Genomic DNA, 16,917 nt, shown 5'->3' with positions numbered 1-16,917 from the left:
TGTATAATATTTTCCCTATGGGATATATTTTATTCTTTCAATTATATTTCATCTTGTTTTGATGAAATAATTGATTTATAATTGCTATCAAAAGTTTCTTTATCTGATGTCGCTGATGAATTTTTACAGAGCAGGAAGCTATAAAACAACAACAACACAGCTTTGTGAGGATATCCGGTCCACATTACCAATAAAGATTAAATGTCTGCTAAATCAATAATGGTGAACATACTAGAATACATTATTTCTGAAATGAGATACTATGTAAATTTCTGAAATGAGATACTATGTAAATGTGCTTAAATTCATACTTCGTCTATTGTAGTTTCATATTATTTTAAATAATACGTACCTCTGTAATTTTGATCTGCATGATTGTTTCATTAAATAAAAAAGTTGCTCATATTTGGTCCTTTCTTTGTGTACTTTCTGTATTGAATTTGTAAATTATGTTCAATTAAGAGGAAATAACTGCAATAAAATAAAATGTTCTCTTCAGCTTTCCTGAATATTTCTACTGATACTATTTTGAAGATGAGGGTAATGACATTTGTCCAATCAACATTTTTTCTCTATTTTATTCCTGGGAGAAGCCTAATATATTAGGATATTTATCTCTATTTTTTCCTGTGTGCATTAAAAAAAATTCTCAAAAGCCTTATAGAAACAATGTTATTTTGTGTGTGATTCAGTTTAAAATAACACTCATATCAATTTCCTGTTCAAGTACCATAATTATATGGCAAAATTTGATTTTTGTGATTTCAAGTTTGTTGTTGTTTTCCCCATTTTCGCAGATTCAGTCTCATGGCTTCAAATTCACAATGTCTGGCAGCTATTTAAATAACAAATGAGAATAATCATAGAGCAGGATTATCATCTTTTTAATTCTGGATATTAAACTTCCCTTAATTGCTTTAGAAGTCACATAAACTATTGAGTCCCACGTAACATTGTTTTACAAGTAAAACACATTATTCTTTTACATAAAATTGTTGTTCTCTCTCTCAGATCACTTGCTCTGGGGCAGCTGGCTGCCACATCCTGAGGAATCTTCAGAATCTCTACGGAGAAGTCTACATGGTGAGGAACCGAGGTCTTTGGCCAATAGCTTGTGAGGACTGAGGCTGCCTGCCAACAGAGACATGAGTGACCTTGGAAGTGAGTCCGCTAGCCCCAGCCAAACTTTCAGATAACTGCAGCCCTCCTGACATCTTGATGGCAGCGTCATGAGAGACTTCATGAGAGCAACAACAGCTAAGTTGCTCTTGAATTTCTGACCAACAGAAAGTTGAGATAATACATATTTGTTGTTTTAAACCACTAAGTGTTGGGTTAATAAGTAATGTAGAGATAGATGACTAATGTCGTCTAGCACCAACGAGAGGTGGCTTTGATAGAAATGGTGTTATGGCATGTTTGAACAAAAAAGAGCATGAGCTAGTTCGCCCCCATGCCCTTTTTAGTTAGGAACTAAGATCTGAGAGAGGAGCCCAGGGCTAAGGTTATGGAGCCTAGAGCAGAGTCTGTGGAGTGAACTAGCCATGCCAAGGCAATAGACTCCGTGTTACACCAGCTGAGGACAGTATAGAAGACAGTGGAGATAGAGGCAATGCCCAATGTCAAGTAGCCCAAGCTTTACCCTTACTGCAGTCACACCTGAGAGAGCTCAGAACACCCTTCCTCTCCCATAGGCACAAGACAAATCTCTCAGGAACTTATAAAATCCCAAAAACTTTACACAGGGGTGGGAGGGAGGGGCCTGGATGGCATAGTTGGTTGAGCGTCCAACTATTGGTTTCAGCTTAGGTCATGATCTTGGGGTCTTGGGATTCAGCCCCACATCGAGCTCTGCACTCAGAGTGGAGTCTGCTTGAGATTCTCGCACCCTCTCCCTCTGCCCCACCCTCCCTTCTCACTCTCTCTCTCAAACAAATAAATAAATATTTTAAAAAAGACTTTACACAGGGGTAAAGGAGGCAAAGGAAAAGAGAGAGATGGGAGTCATAAGAGACTGAGTTTTAAACTGAAGGTGATTAAGTTACCTTGAATTGGCAAGAATGAACTTTCCACCAAAGAGGCAAATTAGGGCTTGAGAGTAAAATTAATTTCAGTTGTGGAGAAATAAAAGTTATTTACAAGACTTTTTCAATATTTGTAGTTACAAATCTTCACACCCACTATTTCACAATTGATACGGACATCTCTATTCCAGAGCAAGATAAAAGAAACAGATCACTGGTGTCACAGAAGAGCAATGCCAATTTTCTTGGTTTAGAGAGAATATGTAACTGAATTATTTTTGGGAAATAAGTAATTTTGGAGAACATGATCTCTTACTTTGTGCTAATGATGGCTTATACTTGTGATGTACTCACAATGTTCCAGAGAGTTGTTCTCACCATTTTACAAACATTAAACTCATTCTGTACTAACAGCAAATCTATTCAGTGCTTATAACCATCAGTCCCATTTGAAAATGGGGTAACTAAGGCACCGGAAGAGCAAGCAAACTGCCAAGGTCATAGCCAGTCTGGTTCTGGAGTCTATGAACTTAAGCACTGCCTTCTCATGCTCCTCAGGATGTATCTTATACTTCTTCAAAGACTTTATTTCCAGGACTTCAAGTTTATGCTGAGCATAACTTTTCCAACTAAGTTGGAAAAATGTAAGATTTGAACTCAGGTTTAACATGGATCCTCCTGATGACAAAGAGCTTATTGCCTGGTCTCTAAAATAGGATTAATTGAACTCATCTACATGCACAGATATTTATGGAGATTATTCCATTAGTATCTGGATTTCACTTTAAAGGTGAATAGCATTAGGTGTCCTGGCTGTTGAGTGGAGAGCCACACAGATCTTTAAGGACTGGCTTGTAAACATGTAATCAGAAGATCTGACTCGGCCTGAGAATCCAGAGCAGGTTTTAAATAGCTTCCAGAGAGCTCAGCTGGTCTTTCCAACTCCAAGTTATCAAAAATAGTTTCCTAGTTTATGTGTGTGACCTTCCCTGGCCACAGACACTGAGACATTAGACTATTCTGCCTTTGCCTGTCTCTGGAGGCAAGAGAAAACTCACAACTTTTTCAAATATGAGCTATACTTTAAAAATTTAGATAATTACAAACATGGTGTGAGCATACAGCCCTGTAAGGCCCATGGATTTCCCCGGATTCTATGGAATCACTCTTTCTACAAAATACCTCTAAGGTAGAGAACAAGGCCTCAGTGGCCAGGTCCTGCCTCCATCAGAATATCCAGCCAGAAACAGAGACAGCCATAGAGAAAGGCCTGAAGATTCTTCTGTAGACAACTTGAGAACCTCTAGTATTGTTCATTAACTCGTTTTACCTAACTTGTCTAATAATTTCCTGGAAGAAGCATTAATATGATCCAATGGCTTTGTCCCCTTCTTGTTAGGCCTGAAAGTTTGGTTCCAACATTTCTAAATCTATTTTATGAACTTTCCCCCTGAGAACAGTTTTGACCAACATCTGTGTGTGAAGCCAGTGGAGAAGAAGAAAAATGATTGCAATGCTGAGATATTTTCTAGAATGCTAGTCATGTGGAAATATTGTAAAACATGAAGAAGAAATGAAATAAAACTAGAGGATAAATATTCAAAATACTTAGGGAGCCACATTTTGGCACTATTCTCCACTTAAAAAAATAATGCTATTTTGGTCCAGAAAAAAAAATATATTTCAGTGTTCTTTTCTATAAAGGAATTTCTAAGTTGCCGCCTGTTAGAACTTGGTATATTCACATGAAATACCAGGTTTTGATCTTCTAATAACATTGTTAATCAGCAAGGGACTTGATTTCATTTTCTAGGTGAGTTGGTTGGAATTTTACACTGTTTATTTTGCCAATAGATATTTTCCTGGTAGACACAGATGTTGAAGGAAAGTGAGGTTTGCAACACTAGGTATGATTGGCATTTTGGGTACAATACAAAGTAGGAACCTAAACATTAACCTACTTCCTTGAATGTTTGGTTCTTTTGAAACAAATTTCTTATAATTTATTATGGAGCTCTTGAACTTGATCTACTTCATAATTAGGATCTTAGGACAAAGAATTAAAAACAGATATTAAAAAACTATTGCTGACCCAATAGTTGGTTGGCTGACCCAACAGTTTTTCCTACCCATAGAGCTGGAGAATTTTCATGAATTTTCTTGATTCTCTGGCAAAAGAAACATGCGAGGTCGCACTGCCATTCTCCTCTTCCTCTTGCCCCGGTTTCAGGTGCTATGCCTAAGCTCTAGCAGCTATGTTCTGACTCGTAGGAACCATAATGGACGTAAGCCCCAGAACTGATGTCTACCTCAGTTTTCCTCTGATGCAAGAAAAAAGATGACTAGATTTTTAAAAGCCACTTAGATTTCCTATAAGTTGATTTGTATGTAGTCCTAACTCATACAATAAAATATAATTATACCAAATACGGTTATAGCAAAGACTTAGAGGATGATGATATTGAAGCCAAACTGGACATTGTCCCATTTCCTTCAATGAAAAATTTCAAGACTAATTAAAAAATTGAAAAGTGCATTTACTAGTTAGCCATTTCGTCTTTCCATTTACCATCTTTGTCTTTATAAGTCTAATTGTGAGTACCACCTCATATGATCCGGACAAATTGTATTTATTTTATACAAAAAGTGGTCTTTATAAATTGTCCATTTCCCTTAAAACATTACTATAGATCAATATAAAAACTTCTACTTTGAAAGAACTCTTGAGATTTGAATAGTACAATTTAATTAATAGCAAAAGGATAAATTAGATCTCCTTTCTTTCCCCATCCTTTCTTCTCTATTTCATTCTCTCCAACTCTTTCCTTCCTCTCAGTGTTTTTCTTTAGTCTTCTCATTCTCCATGTTTCTTTCTTAGATTATCAGTGTAATGTGATATATTTTTCATAAAGAATATCGGTTTTTTTCTTAGTATTTATGTACTTTTGTGGCAGTCATCTTTTCCTTACTCATTTTGTGGGGGATTTTGCCAACATGTTACACAACAGAGCCAGTAGTGGAAAAGTTTTTTGAATTTTTAGTTTCAAATAGTTTTCCCCCGTTTTTGTTTTTTTTTTTTCCTGTAGAAATACAATCCTTGTTTGAAGTACATGCTGTAATGTCACAGTTGTGGATTTTTGGTCTGAGCCAAGATATGAGATCACAAATGATAATTACATTGGATTATTTGCCAAAATTTTTCCAGTTGCAAGTACAAAAATACTGTGTATTTTAATGTTATACCTATTGACTAAATGATGTAACTCTGTCAGTGTCTGAGAAACAAGGTAGGATTATATAACATAATTTGGTATGTTTAAATGTTTTAAACTGATCAGAAAACATGCCTAATACTGAGTAAAACATATTGAAAGCAAGCCTATACCATTTCCTTGCATAAGAATGGTCACTTAGGCAGTATATTAATAAGGGAAGCAAAACAGAGCACATTTTCCAGTTTTCACCCAATTCAAGAAAATTTAGAATAATGCATTGAAACAATGTTTCTCTGCCCAAATTAATCTGAAAACCAGAACAGACATTATTTAACCAGAATCCAAAGTTCAGGGGCAAGATTGTTGAAAGATCTCTAATTTTAAAATCACTGTTTGTAGAAGTAAACCTTTGTTCCCAGTCTGTAAATTATTAAAATGAGTACATAATGAGTTCCCAGGTCTCCTCATTAAATCTTCTTGTACATGCAATGAGCTATTTCCCGGTGCGTCTCACTCTCTGGTACTTCATTACTAGTGATGGTGCTGGCACTCTTAGATTTATTTGCAAAGGATACACAGGGATTCGATGACTGCCAGCACTTATCTTCATGCAAATTACAGGCCAACTGTTCTGCCACATTCTCTGAAAGTTAAAGTTTGAGAACGTCAGTGGAGGGCAGAGTTCTTGCTGTAGAAGCTTCTTAAATGTCCATTCCTTTATTGTCTGTATAATTCACTTTGATTTTTGTCTGAAAGTTCTTATTTTGCCTGAGGCAGAAATCTTAGTTTAGTCATGTCAAAGTAAAAATAAATTCAGTTATTTTTCAGTATTTAATTTTGAAATTTAATTATATTCAGGAGCCCCCACCCCCTTGCTGATTCAGTGTTTTCTTGCTATCCTTTTCCCTGGGTGGATTTTTCAATTTTAGGGGCTTATGCATCTGCCTCTGTGGGTGGTATGAGAGAGGCCTGATCTCATCCCAGTGATTTGTTCACTCCCAAACTGGATCCTTACTTTCTATATAACTTATCCTATCAGATTCATGGCAAAAGCTAGGTATGATGCTTTCTCAAACAGCAACCTGGGTAGAATGTGGCCTTTTCTTGGCATCTACTCTGCTTCACAGCACTGGCTATTCCTTGAGCCCATTCTTATCACTTCTCTTTTGAGGATGGTCCACATAGGCCCTGTTGGATATGCCTCTCTTCATCCCAGTTTTGGACATCCACAAAGATAACCATGAGTTAGCTTCCATGCCGCATGTGGGGCCCAAAGGAACTTTTAGACCCCCTTCTGCACTCTACAGGTGCCATAGTGTCCTGGGACAGTGTGTATGTCTCTTTCACTTCTAAGTATGCCACACTGCCATGTCTAGTCCCCCACCCTTTCCTATCTCTTTGAGGGTGCACTAGGCTCCTGACTTTCAGAAATCCCAAGTAGCAACCAGGACACAAGTTTCTTTTATTCTTGGTTTCCCACCAACACCCCTACACCAATCCCCCAGGACATGACTTAGAAGGTGTGAACTAAAAGTAGGGTGACCAAATCCCCAGATTTGCCTGAGAATGAAAGGATTTCCAGGATGCAGGACTTTCAGTATGAAAACACAGAAAGTCCTGGAGCTGGTCACCTTCCAAGAGGCATGTCCGCTACAGTGTGTATAGCACTTTTTTTCCCCTCCAAAGCCTCCTCTTTTTTGCTCAGAAGATTCCTTATCTAATGGGGGCTTGTTCAGATCACTTTTTCTCCTTTAAAATATTTTTTGCCTGGAAAGGGTCTTTGCAGCTTAGAAATGAAGAATTTGGCATCCATTTTCCCCCCTTCACCTTTGAAATCACTTGAAGAAATACATACTTTTTTCTGCATGTAGTTATATTTGGGAGGATCAGTAGGAAACCAGGAGAGATAAGGGAAAATACCAACAAATACTTTAATATCCTGCTACCATACTTTGTTTTTTTTTTTAATTTCATTGAGGTAAGTTTTACATATCGTAAAACTCATCCATTTCAAGTGTACAATTCAATGGTTTTTAGCCATTTTACCAAGTAGTGTTACCATTCCCATAAAACAGTTATAGAACATGTTCCTTTTCTCCAATAAGATCCCTCATGCTTATTTACAGTTCATTCTTTTTCCCACCCTTAGCCCCAGAAAACCACTAATCTACTCTCTATCTCTTTAAATTTGTCTTTTCTAGACATTTCATATAAACAGTATCATATGCTATGTGATCTTTTTTGGTTTAGCATTTCATTTAGCATAATGTTTTTGAGGCTCATCCATGACAGACCATGTGTCGGTAGGTTCTCCTCTTCGTTGCTGAATGGTATTTCATTGTAGGGATATATCAAATTTTTTCCCTACCTACATACCAGTTGATGGACACTTAAATAGTTTCCAGTTTTGGTTATTATAAATGATGTTGCTATAAACATTTTGTGCAAGTCCTTGTGCAGATATATATTTCCCCACAAGGGAATTCAAATAGAGAAGTGCATTACTCATAGGTCATGGAGGAGGTACACAGCATACCTTGAGGGGCCACATGGAGTGGTCAAGGCAGAGTGCAGGCAAAGAGTGGCAGGATCTGGGCAGGATGCTTATATTAAGGTCCAGAGGTGGAGTACTTTGGGGTTTCCAGGTTATACTCAGATTGGTCATTTCTCACCAAAACAGCAGGGTTTTGGAAAGATACATGGTATCTCCTCTCAGAGGTACACAAGGGGAAGGCCCTGACAGGCAGGCGAGACTTTATCAAGAGGGCTACTGGGGAAGCTGTATCAGGAACTTACATATTACTTGTGACTCTGCAGGGTGTTATCTGGGGCATGTGCTTCCACCAGGGGCTAATGTCAGTTTAAGGCCCCTGAAGGCCACTTGGCCAACAAATTGGATGCCAAGGCAGCAGTACCGTGGAGTAGCTTAGTTCAATTTTCAGCAGTAATATAGTTGGAATCATGCTGTATGTAGCCTTTTTAGGTTGGCTTCTTTCACTTAGTAATATTCACTTAAGACTTCTCCATGTCTTATTTCTTTTAATCACTAGATAATATTCCGTTGTATTAATATACTACAGTTTGTTTATTCCTTCACCTATTGAAGGATATTTTGGTTGCTCCCAAGTTATACTAAGTTATGAGTAAAACTTTGTGTATAAGATTTTGTGTGGCAGTAAGATTTCAACTCATTTGGGTAAACACCAAGGAATTCAATTATTGGATCATTTGGTAGGCTATTGTTTAGTTTTTTAAGAAACTGTCAAGCTGTCAAACCGTCTTCCAATGGGGCTGTATCATTTTTTGCAGTCTCACCAGCAGTGAGTGAGAGTTCCTGTTGCCCCATATCCTTACCAGTGTTTGGTATTGTCAGTGCTCTGAATTTTCGCCATTCTAAGGGGTATGTAGCGTTGTTTTAATCTGCAATTCTCAAGTCACATATGATGTGAAGCATCTTTTCATTGCTTATTTGCCAACTGTATATCTTATTGGAGAAGATATCTGATCTGTTCTTTTCTCATTTTTTAATTGGATTGTTTCTTATTGATGAGTTTAAAGAGTTCTTTGTATATTTTAGATACAAGTTCCTTATAAGATGTGTGTTTTGCAATATTTTCTCCTTAAGTTAATTTTTGTGAAAGGTATATAGTTTCTGTCTGGATTCTTTTTTTCTTTCTTTCTTTTTTTTTTGCATTTGGATGTCTAGTTGTTCCAACCCTATTTGTTGAAAAGAGTCTATTTTCTCTATTGAATTGCTTTTGTTTCTTTGTCAAGTATCAGTTGGTTATATTTGTGTAGGTCTATTTCTGGACACTATTCTGCTTCTTTGATCTATTTGTCTATTCTTTTGCCAATACCACACAGTCTTGATTACTGTAGCTTTTTTCTGTTTTTGATTTCTAATTTAACCCCGTTTGTATGACTTAAATCCTTTTTAATTAATTAAATAGTTAATTAATTAACTTATTTCATGGCTTAACATATGTTCTATCCTGGAGAATGTTCCAAGTGTGGTTGAAAAGTTTTTGTATTCTGTTGTTCATGAGTCAAATAGGTTGATGGTATTTTAGGTCAAATAGGTTGACAGTTTCTTACTGATATTCTTTCTAGTTTTTCTATCAATTTTTGAAAGCAGAGTATTGAACTCTATAACTATTGTTGAATTTTTTGTTTCTACCTCCAATCCTGTCAATATTAGTTTCATATATTTGGGACTCGATTGTTAGGTGTTTATAGATAATAATTATTTGTTTCTGCTAAGTCGATCCTTTCATCATTATAAAATGTCTCTCCTATCTAGTAGCAAGTTTTTCTTAAAGTCTGTTTTGTCTTTTATTAGTATAGCCTCGCTAGCTCTTTTTTGGGTACTATTTGTACTACGTTTTTTTGTTCAATTTTTTTACTTTTAACTTTTTTTTTTTTAATTTAAGGGATCTTTTATAGACTGCATATAACTGGATCATGGTTTTTTTTTTTTTTTTTTTTCCCCTTAATCCATTCTACCTGTTTCTGCAGTTTGGATCAGAGCAGTTAATTATTTACATTTAATGTACCACTGATAAGGTAGGATTTATGCTTGCCATTTTGCTATTTGTTTTCTGTATGTCTTTTTTATCCCTCTGTCCCACCATTACTTCCTTCTATTGTGTTAAATACTTTCCAGGGTACCATTTAAATTCCTTTTTGTATTTTTCTTTTAAAGATTTTATTTATTTATTCGACAGAGATAGAGACAGCCTGCGAAAGAGGGAACACAAGCAGGGGGAGTGGGAGAGGAAGAAGCAGGCTCACAGCGGAGGAGCCTGACGTGGGGCCCGATCCCACAACGCCGGGATCACACCCTGAGCCGAAGGCAGACGCTTAACCGCTGTGCCACCCAGGCGCCCCTTCTTTTTGTATTTTTAAATATTTTACCATGCACCCGCAGGTGTAGTACATCTGGTGGGTTGCTACCATCCTCTGAGGCAATGGCCTGCTGAGGTCCTTGGTGCTGGGAAAGAGCCAGAGCTGTGTGCTTAGAGGATCTGTGGTGGGCTGGGACATGGGGATGCCCAGGAGCTGAATATGCGTTGCCCTACAACCTCTTCCATGGTCTCTGCTCCACTGCTGCTTTCCTGGGCTCCCTGGCCTAGCCTTCATTCAGTGGACCATTAGAGGACATGGAGCCCAACCTGGCCTCAAAGGAAGAGGATGGAGGAAATGGCAAGGTTAGCTTCCCCTACTCCACACTTGCTCAGAGACCAGGGTCACATAGTACCTCTTTTACTCCTTTTTTAAAAGTTATTTTCTTAGTGGTTGCCTTGAGTATGATAACTAGCATTCTAATTTAGGGGCGCCTGGGTGGCTCAGTCGTTAGGCATCTGCCTTCAGCTCGGGTCATGATCCCAGGGTCCTGGGATCGAGCCCTGCATCGGGCTCCCTGCTCCGCGGGAAGCCTGCTTCTCCCTCTCAAACTCTCCTGGCTTGTGTTCCCTCTCTCGCTGTCTCTCTCTGTCAAATAAATAAATAATAATAATAATAAAAGAACCCCTTTAAAAAAAAAACTAGCATTCTAATTTAAAGTGATCTAGCTTAAGGGTACCTGGGTAACTCAGTCGGTTAAGCATCTGCCTTTGGCTCAGGTCCTGATCCCAGAGTCCCTGCTCAGTGGGGAGCCTTCTTCTCCCTCTCCCCCTGCTTGTGCTGTCTCTTGCTCTCTCTCAAATAAATAAATAAAATATTTCTTAAAAAAGTAATCTAGCCTAGATTAATATTAGCTTAATTTCAATAGTACACAGAAACTTTGCTTTAATACAACTCCATTCCCTCCCTTCTCATGTGATATTATTGTTATACAAATTACATCTTTATACATTATAAGACCATCAATACAGGTTTATAGTAATTGCTTTATATAGTTGTCTTCTAAATCAGATAGGAGAAAAAAGGCTACAAAATTCATTTGTACTGTGTTTTATGTTTATCTGTGTAGTTATCTTACTGATCCTCTATTTCTTCATGTGGATTTCAGCTACCCCTAGTGTCTTTTCATTTTAGACTGAAAGTCTTCCATTAGGATAGAAATGATGGTTGCGAATTCCTTTAGCTTTGGTTTACAGTGGAATATCTTAATTTTCCCCACAATTCTGCAGACTAGTTTTGCTGGATGTAGAATTCTTCCTTGGTGGTCTTCCCCTCAACTCCCCCAGCACTTTAAATATGTCAACCCATTGCCTCTGGCCTCTATAGTTTCTGATGAGAAGTAAGCATTAATCTCATTGAGAATTTCTTATTCATGGTAAGTTGTTTTTTTCTCTTGATGCTTTCAAGATTCTTTCTCTGTCTATGTCCTTCTACAGCTTAACTATGACGTGCTTAGGTGTGAACCTCTCAGTTTATTCTACTTGAGGTTCATTCGTTTTTCATCAATTTTGGGAAGTTTTCAGTCATTATTTCTTTAAATATGCTTTCTGCCCATTTCTCCTCATTCTTTCTAGTACTTCCATTAATGTATATGTTGGTATGTTTACTGGTATCATACAGGTCTCTGAGGCTCTGTTCATTTTTTAAATTATTTTTTTTCTCCTCAGATTGTGTAACCCTACTGATCTATTTTCTACTGGTTCTTTTTTCTGTCAGCTCAAGTCGGCTTTTGAGTCCTTCTACTGAATTTTTCATTTCACTTATTTTACTTTTCAACTACAGAATTTCTATCGGTTCTTTAATACCTTATATCTCCTTATTGATGTTCTCTATTTGATGAGATATTATCATACTTTCTTTTTATTTTTTAGATTCAGTTTCTTTTATTTCTTTGAACATGTTTTTGAAAGCTGATTTAGAATGTTTGTCTGATGTGTCCAACATCTGGGCTTCTTTAGGGGGATTTTCTATTGACTGCTTATTTTCCTGTGTATGGCCATACTCTCTTGCTTCTTTTATGAGTCATAAAAGTTTTTGTCAAAACTGGACATTTTAGATAATATAATGTGGCACCTCTGAAAATCAGATTTCCTGTTCCCATAGTTTGTTGTTATTGCTCTGTGTGTGTGTGTGTGTGTGTGTGTGTGTGTTTAATCACTTTCCTGGACTAATTCTGTAATTCCTTACAGAAGTAATTGATTTAAAATGAGGTCTTTAGGGGTGCCTGGGTGGCGCAGTCGTTAAGCGTCTGCCTCCGGCTCAGGGCGTGATCCCAGTGCTCTGGGATCGAGCCCCACATCAGGCTCTTCCTCTGGGAGCCTGCTTCTTCCTCTCCCACTCCCCCTGCTTGTGTTCCCTCTCTCGCTGGCTGTCTCTCTCTGTCAAATAAATAAATAAAATCTTTAAAAAAAAAAAAATAAAATAAAATGAGGTCTTTAGGGTGGACTCTAATCCAGTATGACTGGATTCCCTTTTAAAAAGGGAAATTTCTTTAAAAAGGAACAGAGGAGAGGCAATATGAAGAGCAGGGCAAAAAGAGCATGTGACTGGAGTCTTGCATCTATAAATCGAGAAATGCTAAGGATTGCCAGAAATCACCAGAGACTAGAGGAGAGGAGGAAGAATTCTTACCTAGAGTTGTCAGAGAGAATATGGCCCTGCTGAGATCTTGATTTGAGACTTTTAGCCTCTAGAACAATGAGACAGTGAATTTATATTGCTTTAAGGCATTCAGATTTTGGTACTTTATTACTACGGCCTTGGGAACCTAATATAGTCTGTATTCCCTGTAGTGCACAATCATGGCATTTTCTATTGTGCAGGCTCAGTAGTCAGCTAACAACTGATCCGAGGTTTCCACAAATGCTTGGAAACAGTAGTTCTTCTACTCTTTGCCAAGGAGCTCAGTCTGTGTGTTGAGGCTAAGGCAATTCACCAGTCTGCCTTAGGCTTCATTTCCTGTTTGCACTGCCTCAAGGTCAGCCAGAGGTAAGGGACTGGGGCCCTGTCAGGTCTTTCCTGGCCTTTGGATAGGCCTGAACATGTACATGGCCTTCTAGATATTCAGGAATATGTGAGCACTTCTCAAAAACCCTTCTGGACATGTCTTCTTCCAGATCTGCCTTTTAAATTTTAGGCTGGGATTTTTTTCGCTAAACTAGGCATTGTTGCCTTAGGCAGTTGTTCTGTTAATCAACTGCAGTTGATTGTTTCAGACAAATGCCCTGCAGATAGGGATTTTCCCAGAGCAAGCTCTGAGTAATGTCAAATCCCTGCAAATGGTGCTTTTTCAAAGACAAGAGATATGTTAAGTGAGAAGAATGCATTGGAGATTGTGCTCTTCCAGGTGCTGTTGGTCTGTCCCTTTTCAGTGGTTGCAGTACTGCTGGTTTTCACAGCTACCATGATAATCGGGGCTGCTGGTTTTCAAGGCTACTTTGGAGCTGGGGAAAGGAGGATGGGAGTAGGCCAAGTTAAAAAACTCATAAAGTTAAGACATTTTTCTTTTTTTTCTTTTTCTTTTAATTTATTTTTATTTTTTAAAAAATATTTTATTTACTTATTTGAGAGAGAGAGAGAGAGAAAGAGGGAGGGGGAAGGGGCAGAGGGAGAGGGCGAGAATCTCAACCTTGCTCATGACCTGAGCCAAAACCAAGAGTCAGACACTTAATAAACTGAGCCACCCAGGTGCCTCCAGACATTTTTCCTGAATAAATTCTCCTCCGATTGTTAAAAGTCTTATATTAGTTTCTAAAGTAAAGGTTGATTTTGGCAAACTTTCCAGCATTTTGCTGCGTTTATTGAAGAGCAGACAAGTGGGGGTCCTCAATCTGGCATTGTGGCTATCAAAGTTATTTTTTAAGTCAGGGCTACAAAAAAGTAGGGTTTAGAAATTAAGATCATGGGCTCTGGAATAAGATAGAACTAGAGGCATATGAATTAGAAATATTCCTGAACTTCTATAAGCCTTTTTTTGCCTATCCATACAATTGAGTTAATGGTATACGCTCAATAAGACTGACACCTTTCGATCTGCCATCATGACAGATCTCTTAGTAGATGAATTATAGAAAAATAAAAATAAAGATAAAAAGGAATAACGCTCAAACCCTTGAGGGTGGCATGTTACTGTAGGATTTGATGTCTTTCAGATTATCTCCTCTGTGGTTCCCAGTCTCCTGTTTCTTAAGTTACGTGTAAGAAGGCATGGGCATGGCATTTTCTCATTTAGCCTTCCAGAGTTTCTGCCTAATGGCTGAGCTCACCTATTTTTATGCTGTGTGGAAGATATTCCTTTGGGTTCTGCAGGAACTATGTCAGTGAACCTAATATTGGATGATTTGCACATTTTCCCTTTTGATGTAGTAGCACCACATAGAATTTTCAAGTATATGTCCCTCAGACCAGAGGTACTGTTTAAAGAGTGCTTCCCCTGAGTTTGGAGAAACTCTGATAGTCTTGAGAAAGTCAAAATGGGGATTGATACCCCAGATCAAGTCTATTGTTTCACATTCTTCATTTTCAGAATCACAGACATACCTTAATACTGTAGGACTCCAGGCATGCATGAGATGGCATAGTCTTTTGCTTTTTGTATCAGTCAGAGCAGCAGAACTTCTAGGAACTCTGTATCTCTATCTTTGTCTATTTACCTATATCTATGTCTACATCTGTATCTACATCTATGTATATATCTATTTATCTTTAAATCTTTAGCTGCGTCTATATCTGAATCTCTATCTAATTACATACCTTTATAATTACAAGGATTTGTTTGTTATGGAGATTCGACATTATGCAGTTGTGGGAGCTAATTAATTAGTCTCTAATAAGGCTATTGTCGTCAAGTCTGCTGCTGGGAAGTTGAAGTTCAAATAATACAGAAGGAACGATAGGTGTAAAAGTAGGGAAGAACAAGAACAAGCTGGAACCTACAGGGATTCTCTTGGAGCTCATGAGAATGAACTGAAATCTGTGTCAGTTCTCATCACCACTATCCTTGATGGTGTGGCTATCTTGCAGAAGTTGGGGCCCTTCATCATAGAGCTAAACACACACCTGACCCTGAAGTTGGTGAGGCTGGAAGAAGATCTTGGTGAAGGTGGAGCACTTGAAGGGTTGGTCACCACCTCATACCAGTGAAGTAAGCTAGCAGATACATGATAATTACAGAAATGAGGTAGCCTATTGTATATAAGACAATGTATGTTGTAAAAGAAAAATTGCACAGAACTTTTGTTTGAAAATGGCAGGACAGATTGTATTCGAGTTACTGAAATAGAGGAAAGAGAGACTTCAGTCTAGAACTGAGCCTAACCCCAAATACAGCAAAAAGAGCTGGGCAGAGTGAGGGGGGTCAGTGGATAGAAAATTACTAAGAGGAACTCGATTAGATATCAAGGGTGTGGGCATTCTTGCTAAACTGTGCTGAACAGGCCAGGGATGCAGCTTAGTTGAGAAGAGGGCTCAGTGGGGCCTGACTAAAGTTTGGTCAAGTTCCTTGTCAATATGAACTATCAAAACAACTGCTATTGCACTTGTGTACTTCAAATCCCATGCAAGAATTGTCCTTATGGTCCATTCTAGCTGAGAAATTTGGCAAATGTAGTTCAGCCGAGCCACAGTGACACACCACAAAGCTACCACACTCTTATTTGGAGGCCATGGTTCTTCCTCTGGTCTTATTTTCTTGCTGTGAGATTCAGGGCATGGGTAATGGATTCCCTCACTGTCTCTCCTGAAAGTAACAGGTACTGGGAGATTGATGGGCAGGACATTGGCCAGCTCTGCTTTCTATTCCTACTTTGTTTTTGTTTTTTCATGAGTTAAATTATATTTTACTCTTTTAAAAAACATTTTATTGTGATAAAAACAATTAACATGAGATCTATCCTCTTAAAAAATTTCCAACGTGCATTATTATTGACCATAGGTACACTGTGGTACAGCAGATCTCTAGAGTTTATTCATTTTATTTAGCTTAAATGTTACAACTGTTGATTTGTAACTCCTCATTTTACCTTCAGCCCCTGATAACCACCATTCCAGTCCTTGATTTTATAAATTTGACTATTTTAGGTACCTAATATAAATGAAATCATGTAGTACTTATCTCGCTATGTCTGGTTTACTTCTCATACTTGGTTTCTCTCTTAAGGTGAGCTTTCTGGTCTCCTTCTGTCACAGGTCTTTGTTCTCTGGAAAATGATGAGAGGCATGGTTTCATTTGGAAGAGGACCTGGTCATGTTAATTGAGATCTATACAGTATTTTCAGTGGATTTTCTTGGATGCAATCTGCCAGAAAATAGCCACAACCAAAACAGAAACATAAACAATTTTGTTTTCATTCATTCTTAGAGGATAATTTGGAAATAATTTATTTCTGAGGTTGATGGTGTACCCCAAGCTTACAAGGCTTTGGAGATACTCAGAACAATGCTTTGCATTGTAAAATCGATGCATATAAGAGCTACTAAGGCCCAGGCCTTGCTCAGATGTTCAGAAACTTCCTTCCCTCTGTTTGTGGGGTCAGGCTTTCTCTTGTACTTCACGTTCACATCTTTCCTGCGTGTGACCCAGGTTACCAAAATGATGGCTGGTTAAGGGACAGTCTTATGTTGCAGGGCATTTCACTCTCCCATCTTATTAATTGGCTTCCATGAGCTGATGGAAGGTAAATACTTTGTTTCTTGAGAGCTTGATAATAAAAAATGGGAGGAAGTAGGTTAAGTAAGAGGAAAGTAAGTGAGTTGATTCCTCAATGTTTATGGGAGGA

At 38.0% G+C, this 16,917-nt stretch overlaps 1 pseudogene; it reads left to right on the top strand.

Annotated features, from left to right (window-relative positions):
* LOC113252614 (40S ribosomal protein SA-like) overlaps window positions 1-5,683 on the top strand; it is a 43,159-nt pseudogene extending 37,476 nt beyond the window's left edge.
* The last annotated feature ends 11,234 nt before the right edge of the window (window positions 5,684-16,917 follow it).

Source organism: Ursus arctos, unplaced genomic scaffold, assembly GCF_023065955.2.
Source record: "Ursus arctos isolate Adak ecotype North America unplaced genomic scaffold, UrsArc2.0 scaffold_6, whole genome shotgun sequence".
Taxonomy (NCBI): domain Eukaryota; kingdom Metazoa; phylum Chordata; class Mammalia; order Carnivora; family Ursidae; genus Ursus; species Ursus arctos.
The sequence above is the reverse complement of the archived record's forward strand: the minus strand, read 5'-3'. Positions and strand labels throughout refer to the sequence as shown.